Consider the following 13680-nt stretch of genomic DNA (forward strand, 5'->3'; position numbering starts at 1 on the left):
ACAGGTGACTGATGACAGCCCAGGTCAGTGTGAAGGAAAATTCCTGCTGTGGCAAAGATTAACTTTTTAGTTAAGATATCAATTGCAGCTGGACTTTAGTTATATTTTTCGGCAAATAATTTATAACATCATCGTTATAGATTAATTTTTCTTTTTTATTCGTACTATTTTGGTTTTTGTTCACCTAATTAGATACGATTGGCTGTGAGTTTCGACGGTAGCGCTATCTCGCGGTTTGAAACTTATACTTTTCTGATAAAATTTATGTATGTGAAATATGCAAAACGAGAAAAATAGATACTTATCTAGAAAGACACAAATTATGAACTGAAATATTATTGTAACCTGATTACTAAACGAATACACAGAATTAATAGTAAAATTAATTATGTTTTTTTATTTTATTCATTATAATTTTAATATTTAATATATAAGTTTTTTGAAAAATCCATATTATCCGCCATTTCAGTTTGTGAAGTTTATCAAATGCACAAAACAAAACTGCCAAGGCCAACTGCCACTAACACAGCGTTGCCACATTTTATTTAGAAAATCTACTGTAAGTTTAGCTTACTAAAATTTACTTATCAAAAACTAAAATATACTATAAAACTTTATTAATATATTTGTATATAATTTAGGACTTTTTATAATAAAAATAACAGCTGACTAACTAGAAATTTTTTTTATTTAGCTAATGCCTCGACAACTAATGGGCATTGGCATGGTGATTTTACAGTGGATTTTACCAATTAGGTAGCTAGTGTTATGTGTAGTGTGTGTGTTGAGTAAGTGTCTTGTTACTTTGCAAAGTCGATGTCATTGTCTCTGCAGAGACGCTAATTGTATCCGAACGTCTGCGGTCCCTCCGGTGGGTACCGATCCCACAAGGATAGAAACTATTTTCATTTATTAATTTATAATAAACGAAAAATTCTCTACCCTGGTGAGATTCGAACTCACGACCATTCGGACCTTTCGATCCAAAGGTAGGCTCTCTTACCACTGAGCCACAGAGGGAGTTTAACTAGAAATTAATATGACTGTTCGTAAACAAAAACCAAACTTTTTTATATTTTAACTGGGGAACAAAATGACCAACTATAATTAATTTTTATCAGTTTCATATTTAATATTTGTATATAATATTTTGTCATCAACTGATTTTAACATCTGCATGTCTGGATCACATTCTTCAAACAATTATTTCGCATTTTACATTAGAAACACGCAAACACAACATTATTTGTTGTTTTGCAAAGTTACATATATTATAATTATAATATATATTATATAATATATATTATAATGGGTCATTCCATTTCAAATCACTCAATTTTGGAGCAAAAAAAATTTTGGACCTCCGATTTGTCTGAAAATTGGTATGTAGCTTCTTCGGGACGTAAAAATAAGATATTTAAGGTCAAAAAATCTTCTTCTTCGTTTGTTTCTCAAAATGTTATTTTATGCGATTTTACAGTGATTTGGTGTTTATTTAGACAAATTTGCATTTTCTATTGTAAAGTATCAATGGAAAAAAAATATTTTAATAGAAGGGACTCAAAAATGTCATTATAACAAGTTACTTTGATTCAAAACAAGCTTTTGATCAAATTTTATAGTGTAGAAAACGTTAAAATACCGTTTTTTACATTTTTCTCGATTCCCAAAATACATCAAAATCGATTTGGCTGAAAATTTGCCCACAGATAGACAAAACATAGGACTTTAAGTGGTGAAAAGGATTTGAATTATATATTACAATACCAAAAAAGTTACATGCAATATTATAGTCAAAAATATAGGCATCTACTGTAAGTACAATTAACTCAAAAATATCGACTTCACGACAAAAATTGTTAGAAAGAAATTGTAATAATTGTAAATACGATTTATTTGGAACAATTTCAGTTCCTACCATTTTTGTCGAAAAGTTCAAAATGGCGGAGATATTGAGCAAAACAGGTTCTCCTTTAAAATCAAGATGGCGGCAAACGTGACGGAGGAATTAATTCGTGATTTTAAATTTAGGCTACTATTGACTCCCCTAAAGATCAGAAAAATAAAATTTTGGGCAGCTCGGCATTCAAGGTCAAATGCTATCCCGACTGGACTAATATATACTGTTGAGTCTGATATTACTGCATGTAACTTTTTTGGTATTGGAATATAATTCAAATCCTTCTAACCACTTAGAGTCCTATCTTTTGTCTATCGGTGGGCAAATTTTCAGACAAATCAATGATGATGTATTTTGGGAATGGAGGAAAATGTAAAAAACGGTATTTTAACATTTTTTACACTATAAAATTTGATCAAAAACTTGTTTTGATTCAAAATAACTTGTTATAATGCCATATGATGACATTTTTGAGTCCTTTCTATTAAAATATTATGTTTTTCATTGATACTTTACGACAGAAAATGCAAATTTGTTTCAATAAACACCAAAAATCACTGTGAAATCGCATAAAATACCATTTTGAGAAAAAAAGAAGAAGAAGATTTTTTGACCTTAATTATCTTATTTTTACGTCCCGCAGAAGCTATATACCAATTTTCAGACAAATCGGAGATCCAAAATTTTTTGCCTGAGTGATTTGACATGGAATGTACCTAATATATTATTATATTTTAGTTTTCCATCGTTAGCTTCTGACAGGCTCACCGAATAGCAGAACTCTTCAATAACACCTGAAATAGGTACGATTGCACTGCTACTTGAAATCTGCAAGTTTGTTACACCAGAATCCAGTTTCATTTCTGTTTAATATTCATCTTCTACGTCCTGGGGCTAGATTCCGTACACTATAGATATCTGCACTTCGCTTTCTATCGATGTCAATTGTCGTGAAAATATTTGAATTTTTAGCTTTAATTGAATTATTTTCTAGTTTTGCTAGTTGATGCTGAAGTGACACTTAGGGCCGGTTGTTCGAACGCTAATCAACACTGATCACTATCAAATATTTAATTACTGTCACAACTGTCAATGTCAACTTTGGTTGGGTTGCTGAAAACATAATTTATTATAATTATGAGATTAGTTAATCAATTAACATAACAATTATTAACATAATTGATTAATTAATTTCATAATTGTAATCAATAAAATTGTTTTCAGCAACCCAATCAAAGTTGACATTGACAGTTGTGAAAGTAATTAAATATTTGATAATGATCATTTTTGATTAGCGTTCGAACAACCGGCCCTTAGTAAAACAAGAAAATATTTGAATTAAAACTAAAAATTCAAATATATTGACATTGATAGAAAGCGGTCGGCGGTGTCAGCAATTGTACACAGAATCCCACCACTGAATCTTATTTTCGGTAATGACATTGGGAAATTGTAACAAAATGTCTAAAAATTAATGTAGAAATGGGGTAAATACTATTAAAAAGCAAATTTTATTTTAGTCATAAGAAAATGTTGAAATATACCAAAAATCTACTAATAAATATTGCCTACTAGAATTTTTTAAAATATATCAAAAATCTACCCAAAAAAGTAGAAATCTACTAAATGTGGCAACGCTGCACTAACAGCGCTGGTGAAAACCGTCAAATCCCCTCTCCTCTACCCATGGCGCGCCATTTGAATTTATCAGATAAATGCACAAAACTGCCACTAACAGCGCTGGCGAAAGCTGTCAAATCCCCTCTACCCATCGGCTCATGGCCAATACTGTTGCTGGATGCAGATGAAACGTGGTAAGTTAACACAACACATATGCACCATAATTTTTACCAAGTAAATATGGCCAGACTTTTGATAATGTGGTAATGACGTTTTAACTTATTAATGAGTTTCGTTTCTGCGTTAACATTTTTAAATCTCATAATGTACCTTTTTGGTATATAGAAATAATTGTGAAATCACGAGAAATAGAAATGCATAAGGGAGATTGTATGTCCATGTTTGATTGACACCTAATACCTATCCCTCATGTTCTTTTTTTATTTCCCCGTATCTTGTAAATATTTCTATATATAGTGTGTTTACCTCTATTACATAAAGTTAAAAATATCTATATCGAATATCTTTAGTAAAATGTAATATAGAATAAAATATAATCCTTATGTAAATTGAAAAAAAAATAGTTGTAGCAGGTTTTTTGGTTCCTAGGTAAATTTCTATGGTTTGCCAATGATTGTTGTTCTTATTGTTGTTCTGACATATTCGACTAATGGTTATTGTCAAAGTATCACCAAAGATTAACTTGATCAATATGGTTATTTTTATACATCACCTATCTTTTTATGGGTAAATGCGTAGAGACACTTATTTTCTTCTCCATGAGCCCCATATTGCATCACTTAAGAGATTCCTAATGGTGTAAAATGTAGTTATAGTCCAAGAAATTCTAACAGAGAGGTAGAAGTGAAAATCCACACTTTATAATATCAACTACTTTTCTTAATGTCGATAAATTTCTAGATTGAGTGATGTATATTCAGTAGTAATTACACAAGTGCTCTAAAATTATCGATTTTTTATCCCGAGTGACACTTTGACAGTTTTAATTATGTTTTATGTTTTAATTATATCAAGTGTCATGAGGGCAAAACAAATCAATAATTTTTAAGAGCTTGAGCGTAACTTGATAAGATTATTTCATGAATTAGACTGTCTTTTTATATCATTTTAACTAATATTTTTTTATATCTTCGCCTGAATATTTGCTAAACCTGTTCATGGTATTCTATTTGACAAGTTGTAAAACATTAATTGTGAATAATGTCACTGAATGTTCGTTTTTGCATAGCAGCGGATGGCATCTGATGTAATACTTGACGACAGGAAATTATCGAAAAAAAGAAAAAAAATTACTACCGTAATTTTTATATTTGTAGAAATGATCTCAATAATTTTATTTAATTTCACCTAAATTAGTCTTTCTTGTAATGGTAACAGCATTTATATGTAGCATTACCTTTTGTGATCTCTGATAGTGATATTTTTTGTTTTAATCTTTAAACATTAATTCACATGATACTTGTAGCTGGCTGATAAGGAATCAGATGGTTTGTTTTATTGTAGATTTCAATTATTGACCTATGTCTAGGAGTGTACACATCTGGTAGGTTTGTAAGAAATTATTCAATTATCTTTAGGTATTTCTCAATGTATATACATATTCTTGCCCTTTGATTTTGCTTATTGTGAAAAGTACATCTATTACATCATTATTGTTTACTATTTGAAGTTTTCTTAAAAGCTCATTTACTTGTAGTTTTTCTTGTTTATTGTAGCAGAAAATGTACCAGAAGATGTTTCTAATATATTTTTATGGCTGGTGTGAATAACTTGACAAGTTAAAAAATTGCATTTTTCTGATATTTATTACAACAGATTGTTTGTTAATGAATTTATGCGGTGAAGTGAATATCTTAAGAAATCACATTAATAACGTTTAAACTCATTGTGAATATACTGACAACTCTTTGAAAACTGCGATATATCTAATATCTAAAGATATCAAATTGATAAAACAAAATTTAAATTTGACCAGTGGAGTTGTTGACATAATCTTTACTTTAGATTCCTTTACATATTTTTATAACTCATTTTGTGATGTTACACTTGTTAGAATGCGACTATATCTAATGTGACACCTCGACTTATCCAGTTATTCCTGCTCCTCTTTTTGTAATAATAAATTGATAACTAGTTATGTGAAACTTGACGTCCCTTTTCTGACTATTATGTATTTTGATATCTTGACTAGTCATTTTGGTTGCAATATGATCTTAAGTTTATAAAATGAGATGCACGATTTGTACATTTCCCGCCTTCAATATTGGGATGCGTGGGTCACATGATGCACATACAGTTAAACAGTTTTCTGTTTGCTGCTGTTCAGTTGTTCAGTTAATCACACATGTTAATGTTGATAACATCAGTTACCTCTGTTACGATAGCGAAGCGGGTACAATTTTTAAGAGAATTGCACAAAAGAAGGTTGTGTACCAAGTAATGTTGAGGAATTTTTGGAAATGGAAAATCTTATTCTTAGTGGAAAATGTATGTCGTATGTTATGGTTATAGAGTTGATTGAATATAGGTTTAAAAGAATAGAAATATACGGTCCCGATAGCCACAAATGATCGGTTATTAGAATATCTCAGTTACTGAGAATACTTTTGCTTGGCACGAAGGCTATTCCATTAAGCGGGTTCAACTGTATAAAGAAACATGCTTACAGCTGGTTTCTTTAAAACTGAACTCAAATTGTGTTCATGACTTAAAACTGTCTTTTAAAAACCATCAAAAGACACGTGTCATACGTGTGATATGATAACGATGCAGATGAAGTTAGCTGAGGAAAATGGAGATTTAAAAATTCAATCAGCTGAGCATCATTTGCAGACTAAAAAGGCATATTCTGCAAAACGCGCCAGTAAAGCAAGAGTTCAAGATTCTTCGTTTCGGGCTTGTGCGTTTGACCTCCAACAGTGTCTACCCACACAACTTTTACAAACCTCAATTACAATCAATTATCTCTGGTGTCATTAACTCCGAAGAATTGTTAAGTCTATACTTTAATATACCTGCTAGATTGACACTAAATCCACAAATATTCAAGGAACAACGGCATGCTACAAATTATGGTCAATATGCACCAATTAGTAGATTGACTCTGTATGGAAACAAGTTTAGTCATCTAATAGATCTGTTTCGTTCTTCAGTTTCCTCTATTAAACAAGAACTCGGGCGTCTTGAATTTTGAATTCAAAAAATTAATTAGATTTAACTGTTATAATGGATTCAGTTGTTTTCATCATTTAACAATATTTTATATTCTTTTATTTTTTATGTTTGTGTTTTATACTTAGTTGTAGTTTTACATGTATCTAAATTTTATATTTTCATTGTTAGGACGAAAGCTCTGCTTTATTGTATTTTGTATGTATTGGGTTTATCCCGTTAATAAATAAATAAATAAATTACCTTTTACAAGAGGCAGCTTTGGACCTTTAATTTAACGGTTCACGACTTGGCAACGGATGAAGCTATGTGTTACATGTGGGATGAGACAATTGGAGCACGTGGAGCAAATCAAATCGGATGCTGTCTGTGGCAATTTTGTTTAAATTATCTTCCACCAGTTGTCAAAGAAATTACATTCTTTTCAGATACTTGCGGTGGGCAGAATAAAAATAACATCGTGGCAATGATGTTTACATTTTTTTGAGAAAACTAAAAGAACACAAATGAAAATTTACCATCTTTATGGTTGTATTCAACTGGTTAGATCATGCAAGATAAAAAACCCATTTAAAGTTGTTCATATGAGTTTAAACAATTTTTATAACTTTGCTGAGCTTGGCTTAAGAAAAGGACCTTTCACAATTAGAAAAAAGGATGTTACTGGAGATAAGTTTTTATGGCAACCAGTTAAATGGCTGCAATATCAAAAATCCGTTGGCGAAATTCATTTTAAAGATAATATCGAAGATAATACCCCCTATAATAATTGTCTTACTTTCAAAAAAGAGGAAAACCTACACACTCCTTTCACTTAAACGTAATAACGAAAGAACCTTTACCAATAAGCAAAGAAAAGCAAAAAGATCTTCTGAATATTTTGCATCTTATAGATCCTTTGTTCCACGACTTCTGTTTAAATATAAAAACAACTGAAACCAAATCAACAGATCCCGATATTGACGAAAGAGATCCACATGATGTCGATAATGACAATGCAGATGGAGAGAGCATTGAATAATAACAAAAACGATTATTGTTTGTAATTTTATTTGTATTTGACAAAGAAGACTTTTTTTAGTTTAATTACAATCTATTTTATGTTTCCTTCTTGTTAGTTTCTGAAATAAATATTCCAAACCGAAGGGCATGTTTTATTTCGCTGTAAAGTTACTCTATTTCATCAGATTTATTTGAATCAGAGTAAGTTGCTTATGGTGAATAAGTTGACAAGTACTAGGTGAACAATGTGACAAGTCTGATTTCTATAAAAATAACCAAATAAATGCCACTTTTTTCCAGATTTGGAAAAATTGACTAAAAGTGAATTTTATTAAATATCTGATTTTTATGGAAATTTCGATTTATAATATTTGGAACAAAATAAGTTTTATTTGTTTTTTCAGTCTCTCCAACCTCTTTGAAAAACCCCGCTTTGTGAGTCTGTGCATGTAATTTCCGCTTATGTTTAATGCGATGCGTTACTTTGTTATTATTGTTGTTAGTAAATTAAAGATTTTTAAAATAAATAAACCAGGACCGTGGGGAATAAAATCAAGATGTGCTGTGGACCGCCCCAATTTTGGACAACCACCAAATATACCTGAAAATGTTTTACTGAAATATAAACAAGCGATGAAGTTTTGTGGTTGCAAGAGGATAAAAAACTCACCAAGAAAGAGCCAGAATTTTCCGGTATTGCCGAACAGGTTGCAATTAAATTGGAGGAAATATGGAAATAGGTTTCAATTCCAATAATTTAACATACAAGAACTATTCAGCATTTAAAAGCTAGTATAACAAATATATGAAACTTATGACACCATTTAAGAACAGGCAAAACAGTGAATTTTACAAAAATAAAATTCAATGCTTTAAGGACAAAACTAAAACTACACGTTTCGATCTTGCAGCATGCAAATGTTAGACTATGATTAATTGTCTTCAATTGTAGCAAATTTCAAAAAGTACCTCTGGATGATCGCGAATTTCTATTAAATCAAAGAGGTCCCAGAAAAATGGTGATAAGCTCAATTGATAGGGAAAACAAAAACAATATTTAGGGAGAACAACAGTAAAAGAAGAAAGGTACCGACGCAAAGACAAAACTGTAGCTCAAGTAAAAAACAGTACAAAGTTTTATGGTCAATCGATCGTGAAAGAACACATAACACTTTTGTGCATGAGCCAGGGTGCAAATATGACGTACCAAAGATTTGAGTCAATTTTTCTATGCAAAAACGTGTGGCTTGTCTGAGAAATATGGTATTTTCATCCTTCCTCTTTTCATTGATATAGAAATGTTTATATTGTTACGAAGACAAAATAAAATACTACTGTCATCTTTTTCTTTACCATAATTTTGTTCCAGGTTGAAGCTGGACCCAGTAGAGATTTTTAGATATTCGTAAGCTCATTTAGAATATCATATTTAACAGAAAGATTTTAAATCTCTAAAAGTCATCGTCCATAAGGGCGCTAAAATTTTATATGACTTTGGTAAACCATCAAAGTAAGTACATTTTATATATTATTTATAGTTTTTTTCTAAATTTATTAATTTAATACATATAATTTATTAAAATAACCCAGTATATAACATTTATTTATCGTTCATAAATAATACTCAGTCATTCCATTAATAGTCGAGGAAATGAGCATTTTGGCTCGCAATTTTTTCGTCCAGCATGGATTTACTTGAAATTTTCACAGAAGGTAGGGAATAGTCCAAGGATCATTTTATATATCATGCCGCTGTACGCTAAAACCTTGGGGGTGGGAATTTTTTATTAAATTTTAACCATGTAAATCGATGTAAAATGTAATTCTAAGAAAAAAATGTTTTTTACATTTTCTTCGTAAAACTAATATTTTTCGAGTTATTCACGCTTGAAAATAACTTTTTGGACAAAAAAGTCGACTTTTTTTAGAGGGTTTTTTGAGAATATCTCGAAAAATATGCATTTAATCAAAAAAACTGCAGATAACAAAATTGTATCTTTTAGTAACACAAACCAAATTCTTTTTCTATAATATCTTTAAGACCAATACAAACCGAGAAGCGGCATGTTAAAGGTTGGCTTTTCTTGTCAAATGTATAATTTGAAATATTCAAAGCCAAATAACGGGAAAACTTTGCATTCTTAGAGGAAAACTTAAATTATCTTTCTTCAAGTATACAAATTAAACCTTTCAAAGAATAATAATAAAAAATTTCTAGCATGAAAATAGAGAAAAAAAAAGGTCGGTACCTCCTTTTTTCTACGAAAAAATCAGTGGAAATAACCCCTTAACTACCCCTCTAATTCAAAATTGGTCTTCACCTTTCTGTAATTCCTTTTATATTTGTATTGTAAATACACCCATGAAGTTTGACCTATTTAAAAGGCCTAATTTTAGAAAAATTGGAGTTAAAAAAATTGATTTTTTGCAATTTCGTATTTTTTACCTTTTACTTCAAAATATCTCCGAAAATACTGGAGATACGAAAAAAAAAAAACGATAGACTACTAAATTGTAGCTTTTTAATATCTAAAATTATATTGTGCATAGATTTTCATTACAGTGAAAAGTTAGCGAGATATAGCTGTTTAAAATCTCTGATTCTCGGGGTTCGGATTTATGCTGCCTGTGTCTGACTGTTCTGATTCGGTTTCTTTGTGGATTCTTGTTAAAAAATATCCCCTATAAATAAATCAGAAGGATGCCGGGCGAAGTTTTTGGGCAGAAATTGTTTAATATATTTTTTAACAAATTCAAAACATCACCTTTTTTTCCCGCGAAAATATGTTTTTAGCATTTTTGGGTCATCTTAAATAAAAAAGATCTGTCATTTTATTAAAACTTACGAGTTTTCAAGCATCGCAAATGCGTATTTTCGCATTTTTCAGATTTTAAATCACTTATCACTCGAAAACTATCAACTTTTCAGAAATATGACAAGAGACCTTTATTGTTTTAGGTCTGGATCCCGCGTATGAAAAAAAAAGTTGATTAATAGCAAGCTGAAAATTTGTTAATAGCTTAAGGGTGTCTAGTCGGATAAACTTTGATATATGGGAACACTGGAACAAGGGCAGTTTTAATTGTGGAACAGGTTAAAAATTTGGAACGGTCAAACCACGAAAACGGCACATTTATTTTGTCCGACAGAATAGACTTAAACTCTCCGAACAGAGATTAAACTCTCATGCAAAAATCAGACTGCTATTTATCACCTGTCATAATTCCTGTCATTTGACATATTCTACATGTTCCACTCATTAAAACGCCCATTTGGTGATAAACAGTAGTCTGATTTTTGCATGAGAGTTTAATCTCTGTTCGGAGAGTTTAAGTTTGTTCTGTCGGACAAAATACATGTGCCGTTTTCGTGGTCTGACCGTTCCAAATTTTTAACCTGTTCCACAATTAAAACTTCCCCTGTTCCAGTGTTCCCATATATCAAAGTTTGTCCGACTAGACACCCTTAAGCTATTAACAAATTTTCAGCTTGCTATTAATCAACTTTTTTTTCATACGCGGGATCCAGACCTATTTATAATTACCCAAGAAACCTAAAAATACATTTTTTCGAGGCAAAAAAGTAATTTTGAATTTGCTTAAAAAATTGTTTCAACCGGCACCCTTCTGATTTGTTTAAAGGGGACATTTTTAAACAGGAATCCGCAAAGAAATCGATTCAGAAACATTTTTCATACGAAAGTGGCCTCACACATGGACTAATATGGAAAGGAAAACTAATATCTGATTGTTTTTTGGTTACTGTCATAGGCGTAGCCAGGGGGGGGTTTGGAGGTTATAACCCCCCCCATTGGGATGTACTTTGAGCTCTCTATACACTTAACACCATACCCCTCGGAGACCTTCCAGTAGTTGTAACCCCCCCCTTTTCAGTAGTTGTACCCCCCCGTTTCTTAGGATTATCCTGGTTACGCCTATGGTTACTGTATACTTTTCTGTAAGTTTTCCTGGTACAATAAATAAAATATAAATTCATTGTGTATTGTTTTGATGTTATTATCAGTATATTTTGAATTACTATTATTATTAATTGAGAACTACTTTTAACTTACTTTTAACTGAGAGCTTACTATTATTATTAACTTTTGAATTATTACTGAGAATATTTTAAAAATTAGGTATTTATATTTTGAATGCTAATGAAGTTTTTGGACATCTTCAATTTTGTAGAACGGAAACTGAGGAATTTAAAATAAATAATCATAGTACAAAATGCTAATTAACATGTTATCTTTTCTACATTAGTTTCAATGCAAGGTGTTTGTTGCAAACTTATTAAATCTGAAAATTATTTTAATTAAATGCACATCTGAAAAGTACTCCTACTTAACATATAGTAGAGAGGAAATGAATATAAAAAAATGCATATGACAATTTTATATTACAGCTTACTTAATTTCAAAATTATTGATTAGTAAGTTTAACAATAAGGGGGAAAACTCTTTACAAAATTAAATTATCAGAGAGAAAAATGACATTTTTTTTATGTACAACCTGTCTGAAGTTTGGAGTGAGTTTAGTGCAACTGTGTCTCACTAGGGAGTTGAGATATTCATCTGTCTGTTAAGTGAGATCTCTGCCGATTTTTAATAAAGTTTATTCTTAATAAAGCGGCTTCGCACACATAAGTTGAGCCAAACAGCCTACACAATTTCATGGCTAAACATTTTCAAAATTGCCAAACACTAGGTATATTCTGAATTTATTGACGGTCCGCACAAAACTAGCTCACGGTCCGAATGCGGACCGCGGTCCGCTAATTGGTGACCCCTGATATAGAATATGAAGTACAGGGTGAGATGATCCTAATCCCAAATGTTTGTGTAAATCGATGCAAGCCGAAATTATTATTTTAGGATAAGTAATTTTTTATATCCAACAAGGGTGGTTTTAAGGGTTGAAATATTATGATAGTATATCTTAAAGCATAAAACAATCATTATGTAACTAATAAGAACCAAATTAGGCTATTGATTATGTATTTTAGAAAGGAACTACAACGTTAACAGGGTTTTATTGTTTCATATAGTCAAAGGACCTCTAAATACGAAAAAACCGCAAAGTGCTACCATTTACAGGGGTGCGTTTTTGAGAAAGGGGTGAATTAGTCCCTAGGCACAGGCGAATTAGGGTGAGTTCTATGCACATTTAGTGCAAACACGTCTACAGGAAAATTGTTCCAGGTTAAATTTACTATCGAAATATCACATTTTAAAGTCAAAAACATGTTTTTTTTACAAAAATATATCCAAAAGAACAGCAAGAAAAAAACATGAAAGATAGCAATTTTGTTTTTTGCCCCATAACTTTTTCTACAGGGATATAGGTATAGGCATTGCTTTACAGAAAAAAAAAACATTCATCCTTCCTATTTAAAACGGCGTCTGGTAGAAGTCCCTATGCTTTACAATTTCCAAAATATAATATTTTAAATTTCGCCACTCACAGCGATTTTGGGATATTTTCCTTGTAACTTCGCAAACATTGTTCTGTAACTTTTTTCTGTGTATTTATAGGTGTAATTAATGTACATTCAGTATAAAGCGAAGTCAATGACCTTTAAAACGTTCTATCGTAGAAGGCCGTGTGGCTATATTTAAGCAAGATATAATTTTTCAAAATTTTATACTTTTAATGATTTTTGATATATTTTAAGATTATTTTTAAATTTCTCATTATAACTTTTTTTATTGTATATTTGGGTATATATATTGTGTAAAAAAAAGAAAGCTCATTTTCTTTACTTTAAAATGGAGTACTGTAGAAATTGTAGGGCTATTTTTAAACAAGATATGCTTTTTCAAAATGTGACATAATATACACATGACATATAAAACTTTTTTAGTATTGATTTTATGAAAAAAAGTTATTCTTTATAAAATGCTCTGCCTAGTCTGAAACCTAAAATGCAATCATCAGATATAAAATTTTATCAATAGTGTACG

At 30.7% G+C, this 13680-nt stretch overlaps 1 protein-coding gene across 2 annotated transcripts in view; it reads left to right on the forward strand.

Moving 5' to 3' along the window:
• Nucleotides 1–3682: 3682 nt before the first annotated feature.
• Nucleotides 3683–13680, forward strand: part of LOC114325401 (eukaryotic translation initiation factor 5) — a 66309-nt gene continuing 56311 nt past the window's right edge. The window contains exons 1-2 of one of the 2 annotated variants that reach the window (XM_050654392.1): nt 3683–3714; nt 9084–9224. The gene's annotated coding sequence lies outside the window, so the exon portion shown is untranslated. Of the gene's footprint in view, nt 3715–5001; nt 5085–9083; nt 9225–13680 lie in introns of those variants that run through there. The other variant, XM_050654393.1, reaches the window with a different exon arrangement.

This window comes from Diabrotica virgifera, chromosome 6 (assembly GCF_917563875.1).
Source record: "Diabrotica virgifera virgifera chromosome 6, PGI_DIABVI_V3a".
NCBI classification, from domain to species: Eukaryota; Metazoa; Arthropoda; class Insecta; order Coleoptera; family Chrysomelidae; genus Diabrotica; species Diabrotica virgifera.